The sequence below is a fragment of the Saccostrea echinata genome, unplaced genomic scaffold (genome assembly GCF_033153115.1).
Source record: "Saccostrea echinata isolate AGI-Se365-2 ecotype Australia unplaced genomic scaffold, CSIRO_AGI_Sech_v1 ptg000046l, whole genome shotgun sequence".
NCBI lineage: Eukaryota > Metazoa > Mollusca > Bivalvia > Ostreida > Ostreidae > Saccostrea > Saccostrea echinata.
Genome location: NW_026889795.1, coordinates 12,335,473 through 12,353,763, shown reverse-complemented (window position 1 = coordinate 12,353,763; position 18,291 = coordinate 12,335,473). Strand labels below are relative to the sequence as shown.

Below are 18,291 nucleotides of genomic sequence, written 5' to 3'. Positions count from 1 at the left end.
CTGTTATTCTGGAAGGTTAAGACCAATTTAAGACGATTATACGTCGAATAATTAACCTAATGAATAGCATTTCTTGGAATTAACCCCTAATTATTTGTTTGCTAAACATGTTTTGCTTCATAGTTGTACCTAACGATGTTTGATGTGTTTTTAAAGCTGAAATGGATAGGATGGGTAAAGGGTTTTCAAAGTAATAGATGGAAATTTCCTTTAACAATCCTTTTTCAAGAGCAACGAAACTTTATTTAGTCAGACGTGTATAGAAATGTCTGCTGTACTTGTATATGAAATATTAAGATAACGAACAGTAATCATGCTGAAAAGTACATTGAAACAATACAATTCAAGAAAAGAGCAAACACCGACCTCTAAAACATCAGGGACCCGTTTTACAAAAGAACTTACGACTAAGACCAAAAGCTTTAGTTTATTGTAAAATTTAGCAAAATTAATGATTCTGTTAAAAATTGCCTGGGTAAAAATATCCTTCGACATTCCTTTAAAAGAGATTAAAACCATTTTCAATTTAGTGTAAATTAGAAAGATATGACCAGAATTAAATTTTGGTCTTAGTCGTAAGTTCTTTTGTAAAATGGGCCCCAGAGGAGGATCCAGGTGCCATGGAATAGTAAACATCTCCCGTCAAACGGTCACACCTGTTATGATCAGGTTCACGGAAAAATCCGTAGACAATTCATTGTGAAAATAATGGCCAGACCTAACATGTACAATTTGTCCAAAAAAAAAGTCAGTCAACTTTCGACTTAATGCTAGGGACAATTTGCTGACAAGGTCATTATATCGACGATAGATTTTGCAAAATGTTGCCTTTAAATAAGACTGTTGATATCCTTGTTTCATCAACCTTTCTGTCAGTGGTTTGCCACGGTTCAGAAATTGTTCGCACGTAAAGCATGCACTTGTGCGTCGAATCAACTGGGAGACAAGAACTCTATTCGCAGGTAATAAGGGTATACTAAGTGTTACATACATAAAAATAGTTGACAGTGGAAAAGTTGAAGTAATCACGTCAATCAAAAAGTTTTGGTGTCTTTTTCTTGTAAAACTGTACATCTAAGTTAGAAATAGACGTGTCAGACTCCGTGGTACCTTTTATCTCAGGGATATATTGAATCAAAGTAGGAATGAAAGAGAATATTGTTTATAGAAAAGATTACGTCGACATATCTTATAATGCTGAATTGAAGGCCACAGCTAGAGTATGGCACGCTGATTGCATCAAAATTATTTTCTGCACAACGATCACGATTTTATACACGAGCTTGATGAAAAATATTCACGAGTAAAATAGAAATGCACGTATCGGTAAAAATTGCACATACTTTGAAAGATTTGAACACAAACATAATGAAAAATACACGAATCCGAAGTTTTTTACACGATAAAAGAGTCAGTTAAAAATGCACAAACGAAAATCAAAAATTCGAGCAAACTAGAAATTACACAGACAATTTTATTGCACATACAGCTGCGCATATCATTATTATGCACATAGCATATTCATTGTGTTCTTGGTTTTCTGTACTCTTTTATCTCTGATGTTGGATGTAATCGCGAGAAAATGGCGTTGACGATGACAATCATGCATGTTTCTTTGCTTTTTTTTATTTCTTTGCTAAAACTCGATCCGATTTCTAGCTAATGCCATTCAAACGAATAAAATGTTTTCTTGTGAAATGTGTGAGAAAATTTATAAGCTGTTTGGAGATATTATATTTTTCTTATATTGACCGAGATCCTAGCCAAAATATGGAGGTATTATATGATGCCGGACATAAATTGTGACTAGAAAGGAATCACATGTGCTATAATGCGGGTTAAAATAGTACCTTTGCAAATAATGCACTCGACTCCGAACTAAAAGTAATATTCAAAGCTAAAACACTGCAAATTCTAAATTTCTATTGATAAACAGTTCAGCTGACTATGGTCTTGTTTTTTAAAAAAAAATGATAGTTTTTTGTTTTTTTTTTTAAATAAACCATCTCTGGCCTTTGAAAATTCTCTAACTTATACAATGTATATACAACTTTGATGGAAAGTACTTGTATAAAATAAAACTAACACATGCATAATAAAACGATTAATAAAGTGGATTCTTCAAGACAATAATCGTAGAATTATTGCAAATAATAATCATTAAATTGTAGAATTTATTTTGGTACTTTTCATTTGTACTAATTATGAAATCATTTGGGCAGATTTTTTCATTAGGCATAGGAAATTATTCAATTCGCTGGATATTTTTTTTTTCAAAAATCTTAAAAAGTGGGGATTACCTGACCTTAGATATACATGTACACAGTATGTATTTAAAGTCAAACATAAAAACTATTTTATTTCTAATTACACATGTATCTTTACTTATAAAATATGAGGATATCAATTTTGGTTGGATATCTTTAGCCCACACTGTTATGAATTCCTTCCATGATATCGCATATTTTCAGTTGTACTCAATAAAAATCAAGACATTCCTAAAGGGTATAAGCGTTATCCTCATTCGTAATGGCGATTCCTCGATAAATGTTTTCACATTTAATAAAAAGGAGCAGATAAAGGGAGAATATCTATACTTTATGTGCTTTAAACACATTCGGTTTTGTGGGTTTTTTTTTTACTTAATTAAGATTTGTCCAAATGAAATAACAAAACTTTACTAAAATGATTCTGGCACCGGGAAAACATATGATTAGTGGCGGATCTGGTTCGTGGATCGATTGGAGTCGCAACATCTGAATCTACAGTATGTATTTATTAAAGTTTCAAATCGTTGGATCATAATGACAAATAAGAAATAAAACAAAGTGAATTACTAAATACATCTACGCACAATGGTTCAAATAAGAAAATAGGAATGGATATGATATAAATAAAAAGAACATAGAACGTGTTTCATCACTCCTGAAAAGTGCAAATAAATCATTACTTTATGGAGCTCGCTGTTTGGTAAATTTTTTTCCAAGATAACAGATTCTCTTTACATTTCGAATTAGTGTTTATAAAATTTTAATTATTTTCCAGACACTAAGTTTCTTGTAAAAACATATTTTTACCCAAATCTATGGCAATCGTAAAAAGAACATGACTGTATAATTATAATTAAATGAAAATAATCTTCAATAACATTCAAGGAACATATTTGATACAAGATCCACTTTAAAAAGAATATTCATGTGCATATCCAACACTTTTGATAATTCAGATTATGAGGAAAAAAGCATAATTTTTGCAATTTGTATTTTGTACGTATACATGTACAAGTAATTAAAAGGTTTGTTTTATAGCAATATTGTACATGTGTATAGCAATGGCATCAACCAGGTCTTGTTTTACTTCGAGCATGACTACGAATAAATATAAGAAAACATATGCTGAATATAAACCTCAAGAAATCTTTGTCTTACATGTATTACCGTGTGCAAATTTATTGTCAGAATCTGCGTTGAAAATAAATATATATGTGTAGCCAAGTCACAGATTATCAAATTCATGTTGTATGTCTTCTTGAATTTGGTCTTACAATATCGTTACAGTTCAGTTGAATTACAATGCTGATTTCGATAGACAATCTCATGTACCCTTAAATTCTTAGAAAATATTTCAGGCACTTGGCATCAGGAGGGACCTTCCCCCCCTCCCTCCTCCGTTTCTTTTTCCAAACATAACCTACTTCTATTGTAAATGTCCACTGAAAAGCTGGTTGCCCTCCCCCCTTTTTGTTGTAGTATTTAAATCAAAGTAATTAATTTGGTAATGTGTTTCAAAAAGAAGGTGGAAGGTGCCACCCCCCTCCCCCCAAAACACACACACACCTCCCCACACAAAATAGGATTTTCAAGTTTGGACACTTTTACTTTTTTTTCCTTGGCAAGTTTTTTTTTTCAGGTAAGTTGTCAAAAAGAAAAAAATTCTGCCCCCCCCCCCTACTTTCAAATGCGATACTAGTGCCTGCATTTTATAATTTTAAATTTTCTTAATTCCTTTATATGCATTTTACCTATTCAAAATAGACTACATTTTAAAAAACAACATAAATTAAGCTTTAAATCACATAGGTAAAACGACTGTAAAATTTTTGTACATTTTCATGGAGCTTTATGAAATCACCACACTTGCTTAAAAGTTAAGACTACGTGTACTACTTTGTTACATACATGTACAAATATCAAAAGTGAGTTATGTTTAACAATATTAAAATTAAAATTGCACAATTGTATGGTCGATTTTCTTTTCTGTTCACTTCCAAAATATTTTCGGTCAAATTCCACAACCCAGATGATCGCAACATTGCTTCAAATTCTTTGTATGAATTGCTAGTAATCTTGAATCAAAAGGTATTATTGGTGTGTCCAATAGCTATAAATCGATTAGCGTACAGGTGTCTTTCGTTCAAGAACCAGCTGGGAGGGATCTCTGTATGAAAAGGTCACGAATGCACATCCTTGATTATTATCAAAAGTATACACAGTGGGTGATGGAGGAGAAGAGTTTGATGTTAACTCCTGTATCATATCACATGTTGTTTTTATTTATTTTTATTAAGGCCTGTTTTATGTATTTGTTTTAAACTTTCAAAAGAAATTGCTGTATAAAGGAATGACATACTTAAAAAATCTAACAATTAAACACACATTTGGTAATATGCATCCCCCTTTTTACGTTATCTATACCAGTGATTTTTAATCATAGGTGTTCAAATACTACTAAGATTGTGTGGCCCTGTCAATTTATCTACATGTATAATATACATTGTACATATTCTTTAGAGTCTAGCGAAATTTTAAAAGACTGAATCTTTTTTTAAAAGTTACTCATCCTTTTGTATTCATAATATGTTTCAAGCATCCAAGCCACATTGAGTTGTTCTCTAATGAATATTAATGAAATGTGTGCAATGAGCATGCGCTGCATATTATGTTGATGTTGTATTCTCACTCGTGCAGTTTTCGTTTTTACGTTTGTGTAATTTTGTCACTATATTGTGTAAATATTTTGGTAATTGTGCAGTTTTTCTATAGTGTGTGTGTAAATTTCAATAATTTCGTGTGTATTTTCCTCACTTTGTGTAAGTTTTTACTTACTCGTGTAATTTTTGTTTAAGCTCGTGCAGAAAATAATTTTGATGCAATCGGCGTGCCATACAAGAGACTCTTCTTTTAATGTAGAAGCTTTTGAATGAATTTTGCTTTATTTGAATACAAAAAAAAGTCTGCCAATAACAGGGCGTATGTGGTTCTTACAGACATTCAGACAGACTTGATCTCCAATAACTACAGATATTGTTAGTAATAAATTCAAGCATCTTTTTTATACCAATTTCGGAGTATTTGTGCTTAAAATCAGAATGTTTTAACAAAACAATTTTGCAAATGACCAATGGCAAGATAGTAAACTGACGAGTTTCATTTTTATTGAAAACGCAGCTGTCAATAATGTCAAAAAGCCTGGATTCATTATTCTTCAAAATTGGACATTTTGCTAGGCAATGGTTATGTGGCAATGATTTCGGTCTTAACATTGGATTAAGAGCACCAAGACTTTTCAACCGTTTTAGCTAGTGTGACAAGACCTTTTTTTTCAAAAACAAAGGATCGTACTCTTTAAAATTGTTAAAATCAGGGTCATAGCGGTAACGATAGTACAAAATAAGGGGTCAAAATATTATTGAGAATTTTTTGGAAACCAATCTCAAAACTTTAATCAAAAAAAAAAAAAAAAAAAAAAAAAAAAAGAACAGCGTATGTACTCAAAGTCAAAATCATAGTAAAACACAAACATCTACATGTACTGGTATAACGAGGCAGGAGAACTATAGTCTTAACAGAAGTTAAGTATTTATTGCCTCAGTTGATGCAAGGAAATATCATGGGTCTTGAAATCTTGAAAAAAAAAATAAAATCCTCAGAGCTATACTTCTTTTTCTCAGAGGTTATACATGTAGATCTTGCAACATTCATGAAACCCCATATTTTATTTCTTAAGTATTCAACAGGAAGTCTGTAGCTAAAGAAATGTCCGAGTCTCTTTAAAAATAACTTTCAAACGAGTGATGCACTTTAGCAGCATTTACAGCTCTCTCTCTCTCTCTCTCTCTCTCTCTCTCTCTCTCTCTCTGTAAGCAAAAATAATGGACTTCATATTTATTGCATGGATGGATAATTCTATTTTCCGTCCATGCAATAAATATAACATCTATAAAATTATAATTATTGAAGACTAGTTGATGTATATGTGTGTGTTATTATCAAACCTATCTTTACTTTTGATATTGACGGTCGAGTAAGCAAGTGCGTCTTTCCCTTACCAACTTTTCCATCACTGCACATAATATGAAGTCAGCAGCTAAGACATTCCGTAGATTTGCGCACGATGCTCGGATTTCAAAAACAGTTACACAGCCCTATTGTCATGAATGACACAGATGACAAAACAAGGCAAGTATTTTAAGAATCTTTACCTGTTATTATAATAATTATATGGTGGCCTGCTACATGTACCTTTAAAAAGCTTATTATTGGAAGAATTTCTTTTATTTTATATTTTTTCTCACGTCATGGATGAATTCATTGACATATATATATTTTTTTTAAAAATCATGAAAAAGGCACCTAAGAGACCTTAAAATAAGTAAAATGAATATGTTTCATTTTTCATTTAAAGTTTTTCAATAAAAATTAATATATAGAATGTTTCTGTAGCAAGTTTAGTTGAAACATTTTATACAATGTGAAAAAGAAACGCTGCAAAAAATTTAAAAGTTGGTCACTGTGACCTACTTTCAGGTACTATTTCCCCAAGGCCACAACACGCATCTATCGACTTGCTTGAATAATTTTAACATCCGCAGCATCAATGTGACATATTTATCAAATTTTATCTTTATTATCATAAGTATCATATACTATAGTGGACTTCTTTTGCATTGATACATCCCAAACTCCATGATGCATCAATTAAATAGGCTTGGTTGACCCAGCAGATCACATAGTTGAAATAAAAGAGGTTACAATACTTTAAAATGTAAAAATAATAAACAGTAAAATTCAGAAAGAAATGCCTAATCTGATAAATTTAGTTGACCCCAAACATCTTGGTATCAAAAACATTTAGCTAAAATGTTTTGAACATGAACAGCCATAAACTTCAGTAAGAAGGTCACTATGATCTATTTTATGCCAAACCCTGAAGTCTTAAGAATCCGATTTGGGTTTTTTGTGTGTGTATGTGTGAAAACTACAACAAAAAAATCTCAAATTTTATATCATAGGAAACTTACATTGACTTCAGTGTACATGCCAAGTTTCAAGAACATCTATCGTCTGAGTATTTTAGGGACCATCAAGAAAATTTTACAAACACTACAATTATAGACATTTTTCTCAAAATAAAATTTATGATGAGTATTACTGTATTGTACAATATATGTAAGTAAACAAAATTCCATTGTCTGGTTTCCAAAGGGGGCATCTCAAAATGTAAAAAAAAAACAAAAAAACGAAATTTTCCTGTTTTTAAGGACTACAAAATACGACATATACGAAAATTTATGAAAAAAAAAATTATCAGAAACTAAATGTAAGATTTTCAAATTCCTTTCTTTAAAATTTCAACATCTTAATAAATATACTATTTTATTTATAACATTTTTATGCACCCCTCTTGGAGAAATTTAGTTTAACATCATAAACACACTATGACAACGTCAATCAACCTATCAGTTAAAAAATCATAAAAAAAAAAAAAATAGGTCCTTAAAATAGTTCATAGACTTTGAAGCCTGTGGATTCCTTTCTTTTGTTTAACTTGATAAATTATGTGAAAATAGTTGCTTTATAACTAAATACGCCTGATTTTACTATGATGTACGAAGTAAAGTTAATTGCATTAAATGACAAAGTATTAAACAAACTGAAAATGAATACATTTAAAATTCAAAAAGTAGGTCAATGTGACCCACTTTAGTATAATTTGGAAGATACAATTTTATCCTTCCTGAATTCAATCCTATATAACTGTTAAAGGACAAGGTATGGTAACAGCTGAAGTTGGCCCCTTACTTTATGTAAAAAAATTATTTAAAAAAAATCAAGAAACAGTTAAAATGGTGATAGTTCGCATTTAAGAACTTGAATTGTTGCTTGTTTCAAAACAAGCAATAATCATAATTCAAAGAGTACAGGGAGACCACAAGAGGGTGCTAAAGTTGGACATTTTCCCGAACTCCTCAATTCTGATGGAATTTTGTTAAAATTGAGATACTTTTCACTTTGGGAAACATAGAGCACAAGCTTTCCTATCTGGGATTTTTACACACAAGAAGCATCTAATACTACTGCGTGAAATATATAAATTTGGTAGATAGGCAAGCTTGTGCTCTGTGTTTTCTGAAACAAAATGTGCTATAATATTGATAAAAATGTGCATAAAAATGAGAAAATTCGGAAATTGACATATTTTGTGACCTTCGTGTACCCCATAACTTAAAATCAACACTCATTTTGTAAGAGGGATGACAACAGGCTTATGATGATGACCTATTGTATTGTACACCACAATCGTACACCACAATTCAGGGGCCAAAAAGGGGTCTTAGCCTATCTTGTCCTTTCTTTTTTAAATCTCTTTTTACAGTTATTGAATGATACACACACATTAAAACTGATACAGATGATAATATCACTTATAATGAACCGAACATTTCTCTGTTTTAAAGAAGTTCTGAATCCCAACAATGTGTAAAGAAAAAATATTTATTTTCATAGAAAACAAGCCAATACAATCTGGTAAATCTTAAACAATTTATTAGAAATACATTACTTCCGATTTTCCTGAACATTTTTTTTTCATATTGTGTAAAAATCAATGTACAGACCAGTTCTGGAAATTTTTGGTCACAACATGTACAACACAGTCAAATGGAAACAGAACAGAATGTGTCTAAATTTAAATAATACAGAACATGAACTACCTGCAATGAGATTTATTTAAGCTTAATTTCTTCGCCTCTAAATTCCCACTATTAACATATCCTCTGCTTTTATTGTACTATAATTTTTCCCCGTCAATATAATAATCTGCAAGAAATGTTCCAACTTCTTCAAAGTTCTGCTTTAAAAAATTCCAGTTTTGTAATCATTCATATATTTCAGCATTTATTAGTACTTTCAAGAATTTCTTTGTCAACTTACATAAATTTTGATGTAAAAATGTACAATTAAGATTTTCTTTGTTCTGTTTTGAAATTACCATAAACATTTGAAATAAAAACAAATGACACTGTTTGTATTTTGTCAGTAAAAACGATTTCATAGTGGTCTCAATTCTACCTTATGCTGCAAAATCAGACAAAATTGCTTTCATAACAAATATTTCTCTCATTTTTATTAAACATATACATGACTCATTTTCTTCCAACGGAAACAACGTTTAGTCAAACACATACCACAAGAAAAAAAATCTTAAAAGGAAGCTTGAGAACTTTATTAAAAATATTTTTTTTATATTTTTAACCAACTTCCGTTTTTAAAATCAGAAAAAAAAAATATAATATACCTATTATAAAAATAGATATTACAGATATCAAATCATACAAACACAGAAGTATTCTTTGACTAAAGAGGGAATAAATATTTGAATTCACATAGTGAGATATCAAAAAAAAAAACTAATTTCTGAAAAACAAGAGCGGTAAACAGTTTGATCGCAAAGAATCTAATTCATTCTGATTTTCTCACCTTATAACATTTTGTAATCTCGGAAAATTACTGTTTATCCAGCATGTAATCTCTATATAATCATTGTTATTTGAGCTGATATCTTCTAAGGTGGGTTATGGTCCCAGGCTCTAATATCATCATTAACACAATAAGGTTGTCGTTATTTTGATGCATATTTCTTCTTGCCTGCCTCATTAATTTCACAAACATGCTATAAAAAAGAGAAATGCATATCAATTCTAAAGAAATAAAACATAAAATACTAATTCATGTAAATTTAAATTAAATCCATCTGTTTAAGGTCAGGTTCCTAAACATGTACTTTAAAATGATAATTATTGAAATTCAAAGAAAGAGACTGCAACAGTTGCATACTTCCAATTTCAATTGTCTTAAAACATACATGTCATAATAATTCTGTTGATTTTATACAGTGAAAACTGTCTAATCAGACACCTGTGTAATCTTTTTTATTGTAAATCAATTCCAGCCTTTATTTTCATTCCTATTTTACTATTTTCCATGTTCGCTACACTGTGCAATCTGACACCCTGTCTATTCCAACACAAAATGTCTCCCAGTGTATGTCAGAGTAGACATATTTCACTGTAATATTAACTATAATACTTTCATTAAATGAATCACTGTGTTAGCTGGATATCATTACTTACATTAAGATCTCTGAAGTATTCGTTGTAGTCTAAGGCATACCCCACGATGAAAATATCAGGGATTTCAAACCCAGTGTCTGAAATTTAAACATACCCCACAATGAAACTACATGTATCAGGGATTTCATGTAAGATTTCATTTGCCAAAGCTCCGGGATAAAAACACACAATTTGTTGGATAAAAAATCATAACCAGCCACAAACCATAGGAGATCCTATATATATTTTATAAACTGTGTTGCCAAAGTCACAACATGCGTCATAAACACATTGATCCCCCTGATGTCACACTTAAATTTTGCAGAATTTGAAGTCATTTTTTAGGGACATTAGTTGTCTTTTCTTACAATGAACGAAAGAAAATTAGATCATAATTAGGAATGAATTTAATATGTACCCAATTTATATGGTATAAACTGGGTTGGAGCATTTTATGCTTTTTTATAAACCACTTCACAGTTCATGAACTGTAAACTGTCCCAACCCATTTTGGTAGCTATTAAATGCATTCTTTAAATGTTAAAATTTAGACTGCACTTTTCAAAGCAACAATATTTAATAGCATTATGGAAATATAAAAATATGCTTAGACATGTATATAAAGACATGATATTATATATGTTACTATGTGGACTTATAATAAATTGTAACTAATCTGAACAAAAATGATACAGTGATAAGATGTTTGATAATTAAAAGTTTATAACCACATTAAGCACATGACCAGATCACATGACATCAGGTAACCAGTCACATGACATGTACAGGTAACTCTCGATACCTCGAAGTCCGCGGGACCAAGGAAAAACTTCAAAAGATCAAGAGTTCGAGTTTTCAAGAGTCCGGAATTTTCCAGGTTTGTTGACAGTTTTTAAAATTAGTCTTACCGTATATAATGATTTTCATGCAGTGATAACCTTTTACACATGGTTTTATAAACCAATGATATTTTTTCGTAATTTAGATGAATATTTCATTAAACTGAGTAAAGCAAAAAATGTATATCATCATTTCATGTATAATTATTTAGTTTTGTAATACGGACATCATACTACGCATTTGTTACACGAAAACGACTTTTTACAGCATTGTACATAGCACTGACTATTCCAAACATGATCATTGAACGCAGTTCTGTAAGTGTATGTCCAATAATAGTCGCCATATTGACATTAAGGCTGTTTCTGCTTTTTCATATTTCGTTTAACTTTGACACGTACTGACTCGAAATAAAACTTAAATTAGTGTTTCGTCTTTTAATCAATTACTACTTTTCACTGACACTGGGTCTCTAAATTATCGTAAGACAGTCGATGATAATTTTTTTTAATAGCATATAGGCAAAAAAAAAATTAATTATAAATCAATTATCACCTTGCAGCATAGTCTCACCTGAATAAACCTCCCGTTCCTCGGGACCCGCGTCTTCTGCCTGGGGCCATTTTAAATGTCCAGGTAAAGGTGCTAATTATATAACCTTGTATACACAAAGCCACTTCGAGGTATCGAGGGTAAATTATAATAGAATATGCATAGCAGGACTGCATTTTGATTTGGGGGATCAAGGGTTTCGAGAGATCAAGAGTTCGAGAAATGAAGAGTAAATTTGCTTAGTTATATAAGGGAAAATTTGCCCAGGGACCGAAGATTCACTTCAAGCGATCCAGAACTTCGAAGTTCGAGCCATCAAGAGTTACCTGTACTTACAATCAGGTTTATATCCAGAACTCCTTGTTGTTCTCTTCACAAGCATACTGAAAATAAAACATTCAAAAATTACATTCTCATAAACAATCATCATCATCTAAAAACTTTGGAGCTTCATACTGATATTGAAAATATTAAATTTAATCATTACAATCAAATAAACAAGACGTTTATATCATTAAAGGAACTTCAGAGCTTCAGCACATGACAATAAATACCTGATGAAGGATGTTACATGTATGTGTTGTCTTTTTTTATATAATAACCTATCATGTTAGTTTCATGTTCCATAACAGAGTAAGCCTGTGAGCAACTGATTATTGAGGATGTTATTGCCCATATGGTGAGTAAGCATTTTATCGGACCTTTTCCAGAACCAGATCTTGATTTGGTTCTACTATTAAATACACTCTCATTTCACTGCTTTCTTCCTACAAAACATTTTGAAGACCCAGAACCATGTGGATGATACGCTCCTCCAGGGCACCTGATCCCACCTCTAAATTTTGAGGTCTGTGTTTATTCTGCTCCAAATTTGTATCGTTTTATTGGACTTTCAAGATTGAATACTGTTCGTTATCTTCATATTCCTTAAAAGTATGAAAATTCCTTCAACATCTATAATTACATTTTCCTTTTATGTATCGAGAGTAGCAGGTTTTCGTCCATATCTTATTAAATCCTACTGATACACTATGTATTATACACAATAAGCAGCTAAATATTCAATAACTTTCCTCCTGAAATGAGAATATAGAAGACAGTTTCTGATTTTTTTCTGCTACTTTGGGTTAAAATATTTCACGATATGAACTTTCAACGTTGGTAAAGTACACTTTCTGTAATTTTACGATAGAAAAATATAATTTAAAATAAGGTTTAAAATGTTATTTTCAAGTCAACCCTGTTTTACATTTTGTAACATTTCATACCTGGCTACTTTTATACACTCTGGTTTCATATTTCTTACATGGCTACTTCTATACTCTTGGGTTTCATATTTCTTACCTGGCTTCTTTTAAACACTTGAGTTTCATATTTCTTACATGGCTTCTTTTATACACTTGGGTTTCATAATTTTTACATGTACATGGCTTCTTTGATACACTTGGGTTTTACATTTCACACATGGCTTCTTTTATTCACTTGGGTTTTACATAACATACCTGGCTACTTTTATACACTTGGGTTTTACATTTCTTACCTGGCTACTTTTATACACTTGGGTTTTACATTTCTTACCTGGCTACTTTTATACACTTAGGTTTTTTACATTACATATCTAGCTACTTTTATATCATACATTTATTTTTACATTTTGTAACAATACATACCTGGCTACTTTTATACACTTGGGTTTTATATTCTGTTACATTACATACCTGGCTACTTTTATACACTTGGGTTTGACGTTCTGTTACATTACATACATGTACCTGGCTACCTTGATATACTTTGGTTTTATATTCTGTTACATTTCCTACCTGACTACCTTGATATACTTTGGTTTTATATTCTGTTACATTATATACCTGGCTACTTTTATACACTTGGGTTTTATATTCTGTTACATTACATACCTGGCTACTTTTATACACTTGGGTTTTATATTCTGTTACATTACATACCTGGCTACTTTGATACACTTGGGTTTGACATTCTGTAACAGAGCCAGTAACTTCTGCATGGTTTTCCCCGTGTCTATAATATCCTCCACAACCAAAACATTCTGAAAACAATGGCAAAATTTCTAGAACTTTATCTATCAAATAGTCTATCTATAAAAGCTTTATATTCTATACAAACGCAAATGTTCATAAAACTACTTATCAACCATGTTTAAAGATGTATTCTCTTATAGGGTCAGTGCAAGTGCAACGGCAATGATCATGTTACAAATGATACTTTAAATTACTTGTAAACAATAGTTGCAACATTTGAAGCCAGTTGTGCATCTGAGCAGGATTGCTGTCTCATTATTTAGACATGAAATAATATCTTACACATTACAAGAGGAGAACGTAGAGGTTATAACTAGTAATCTGGACATTTTCTTTATCTTAATTTATAGAGAAACAGTTCATTAATAAAAAAATGGAGTCATCATGCATGCTTCAGTTGTCTTATTTATTTCATAATGGACTACAAAATAACACAGGTACGGACTGTTTTGGTGGTTACCATGGTTTGATGTTCAAAAAAAAAACAACAAAATTGACCTCAGCTTAGCATCAGTCAATATTGATATTTTTCTGGTAAATATCAAACCCAATTAACCATCTAGAGAGTCCATAATTGCATGAGTCCTTAATTAAAGGATAGCTAATCTAATCAACAGTTAGTCTTCAACCTGAATCAATGAATTGTCATTAAATTTTAATTTAGTCATTTCTAGAAGTGAAATAATCTTTCCAAGATTTTTCTTTTTAACAATTCTTACAAATTTATGACTCCAGTCAGTCAAAATTAGTTCTACAGTCAAAAAAATTTATATTGTAGGGCAATGGACACATCATTTTGGTTCTTAACAAATGTAATTTTTTGTATCCAATAAGTCCATAATAAGTTCACATAATACTTGACTTTAAGTATAAATTCATTACAAGCATGTTCAACATAACCATGTTTTACTGTAATAATCCAAGCTTTAAATTAAATGTTTACTGGACAGGAGACACACTTTGGATTTCATAAATTGAAATAATTTTTAACTCAAAAGTAATTTTTTTTTTTTCATTTTAACAATAACACTAGTTCAGTTGCCCCTGATTTTAACAATAAGACAAATTCAGTAGTCCCTGATTTTAACAATAAGACTAATTCAGTAGTCCCTGATTTTAACAATAACACCAATTCAGTAGCCCCTGATTTTTACAATAACACCAATTCAGTAGCCCTGATTTTAACAATTACACTAATTCAGTAGCCCCTGATTTTAACAATAACACTAATTCAGTAGCCTCTGCAAGCCACAGTAGTCAGAGCATTTGCTCTAGTGTTGCAGAGTAAGGAGTTGATCCTTAAATCACAGGTTCAAATCCACTGCGGAACGTGGAGACTGGTCCTTCGTATGATACCATCTAAACCGAGGTCCTATGTTGCAGCAGGTACTGACATCAAATATATCTCTCACTGCTAAAAGCCTTAAGTACAAGTGGTGGCATATCAATATAATTGAAAAATTCTACAAGGGACATTAAACAAAAGAAACAAACTAATCCAGTCATAAATTAAATGTTTGCATGTCAGATGACTTTAGTTACCTTTCCCTTAAGGTTTTTCAGATTTATGACTTCTGGATCAATTATGCCTAATCAAGTAATAAATTAAATGTTTGTTGTAAGACAACTCACCTTGCCCTTAAGGTTTTTCAGATTATCTCCTCCAATGACCTCTATTTGTCCAGAGGACTGATCATCCTAAAAATAGGTAATTTATACAATTAATCAGAATAGGACACTAAGGCCTAGTAAAAAAAATTGTTTATGGTTACTCAACTTACCCAATTTTATGCAATCTAGAAAAAAAATTATTTCATTTTAAAATCTGGAAATTGCAAGTCAGTGCATTTCCTTCAAGCATAACAGATTATAGTTTGTAAAGTAACATTTCAGAGCTGTCTGGTATAGGTATGAATACATGGTTAAAAAAGATTTTATTGCTAGAACAAGAGGCCCAAGGGCCTTAACGGTCACCTGAGTATGATAAAACAATTTCAAGGATGCATAGAGTATGAAATGAACTGAAAGGTGAAGCTTTGTTGCCCAAAAGCAAGAAAAAATAGGGTGATCATGATCAACAAAATAATTGGTCTTAATATTCATTAACAGTTCATCAATTAGGTTTTAATCTGTTCCCCATTTATCACTATCACTATACAGTATATTAACAAATTATCAATGCTTCTGTACTATTTTAATCCTTTATTAAAATCTCTTACATTGGCATCTCTTGGTCTTTGATGAATATTTAATAAGACATGTTTTTTTTGTCTCATTTTTATTTATCTACTACTTACAAGTCTATCTGATCATTAAAACTATGAAAGTACTTTTTGTATTGTACAATAAAAGTTTTTGCATAATTCTCTTATTCTATTTACCTTTCAAGTACATTATTTACAGTGATAAATTACCAAAAGTTAATGGCAAAGGGGAATAACTCCTCTCAGTAGAATACAAACTAATAGAGCCCTGGCCAGGACCAGAACACTTGATCAAATGGTCCAGATGTTCAAAAATCTGGTAAAAATTCCCTTCCTTATAAAAACTTTTACTTTGTTTGCCTCAGATATGCCCAGGTGCGGAGAAGATTTTTAAATAAATAATGCATTTTTACTACAGATTCACTATATTATCAATAGAGCCCACCCCCCCACCCCCCACCCCCAAAACACCAGAGCTTCTGACCCTGGGACCATATGTTTGCTCATCATCACTTTGTTTATCTGCTTAACACTAAGGAGCAAACAGGATTATTTAATAGAATTAATGCATTTTCACTAAATTATCAAGAGCCCCACCCTCACACCAGCACATCTGACCCAGGGGTCATGAAATTCACTACTCTGGAAGAAGCACACTTGCTCATCATAACTATACACTTAGCTTCTTTGCTTTTTTAACCAGAAGAAGAAAAGAATATTTTCAAAGATATTTTGCTTTTTCACTTTATAATCAATAGAAGCCCCCCCCCCCCCCCCCCCCCACCAGAACCCTTAAACCTGGGGTCATAAAATTCACAATTTTGGAAGAGGCATCCTTGTGTATCATAACAATGTACTTTAGCCTGTTTAAGCAATACCCAGGGGCAGAGAAGAAGATTTTCAAAGAAATAATTCACCTTCACTATAGGATCTATATAGCCCCACCCTAGCACCAGAATTCCTGTCCCCGGGGCCATGAATTTCACAATTTTGGAAGAGGCATCCTTGCTTATCATAACAATGTACTTAGTTTGTTTAAATACCCTGCGAGATGATATTCATGATTTAAAGAACTTTTATGAGTTGTTCATCATTGTTCATGAATGCTCATAAAAGATTCATAACAGCTTCATAAAAGTAGTTCATGAATTTAATTCATGAACACATTCATATTGAAAAAATTTATACTTCATGAACAATGATGAACCTTCATGAAATTCGAAAATCTTCAACATTACACAGCAACACAAGTTTCATGATTATTCATGACTCAATACAAATTAAATTCTATGATTCAAATTTATTGATATTGAATTTTTAAAGTACAATTTTAATTAACTGAGTGGTCTCCATTGGTAATTGCTTAACATTACATGTATTACATGTTACAACACTGTTCAATGTTGAAATGAAAAGACTAATTAGATTGTAGAAAAGCTTGCTGGAGCTTTTTTTTTGGACATCATTATAGACTATCAGTTGCAAATCAGGGAATTTACATAAATTTAAGTCTTAAAATGCAAAATATGTATACAATTGTGGTACATACACATTAACATGAATTGTATTTTCTCATGTCCATTTAAGAAATACATGAATCATCAATGTTTTCAAGTAATGATAACCATCACTCACAGTCCATTATGTTAAAAAAAATACTATTTGATGCCTAAAACTTATAATTTATTATTTAAAAAAAGCCTCTATGCCTATTGCAACATTTTTGTTCATGGGCATAAATGATTCTAAAATTTACAATATATATATATATATATATATATATATATATATATATATATATATATATATATATATATATATATATATATATATATATATATATATATATATATATATATATATATATATAAGGTAACATCTTAAAGTAGAAAATAAAAATTGTGAGGTTAATAAACATGTTGCCGATCATCTGAAAAGATATCATATTAGTCTTGTCTATGATGTCAGTTTCAAATTGTGTGCTTGCATGAGAAGATCCAGAACAACTTGGTTCCATAAGAATCATACTCCTGTCAATTCTCCTTCACTGATAAACATAGCTGATTCTTGCCGCTGCCTTTTGGAATATTTCAGTTCTATAGTTGTTTCTTTGTTAGACCTGTAATAATTGTACGCTCTTAATGAAAGTTATATTTTAAATGAATAGCCATTGACAAAACAAAAACAAAAACAAACAAAACATTCAGCAACTATCTGCATAGTTTCATACGTCTAGTATGCCTGTGAT

General features: G+C 31.1%; 1 long non-coding RNA gene across 2 annotated transcripts; it reads right to left on the bottom strand.

The window, feature by feature from the left end:
- Positions 1–9,941: 9,941 nt before the first annotated feature.
- LOC133202095 (uncharacterized) lies at positions 9,942–13,386 on the bottom strand. Of its 2 annotated transcripts, XR_009723189.1 has the most exons (4): positions 13,051–13,068; positions 12,119–12,165; positions 10,412–10,488; positions 9,942–9,951 (listed from the first exon to the last, which is right to left on the bottom strand). It is a non-coding gene; the product is annotated as an uncharacterized LOC133202095 (long non-coding RNA). The 2 variants fall into 2 exon arrangements; XR_009723190.1 differs by lacking the exons at positions 9,942–9,951; positions 13,051–13,068 and adding an exon at positions 13,361–13,386.
- Positions 13,387–18,291: the final 4,905 nt, after the last annotated feature.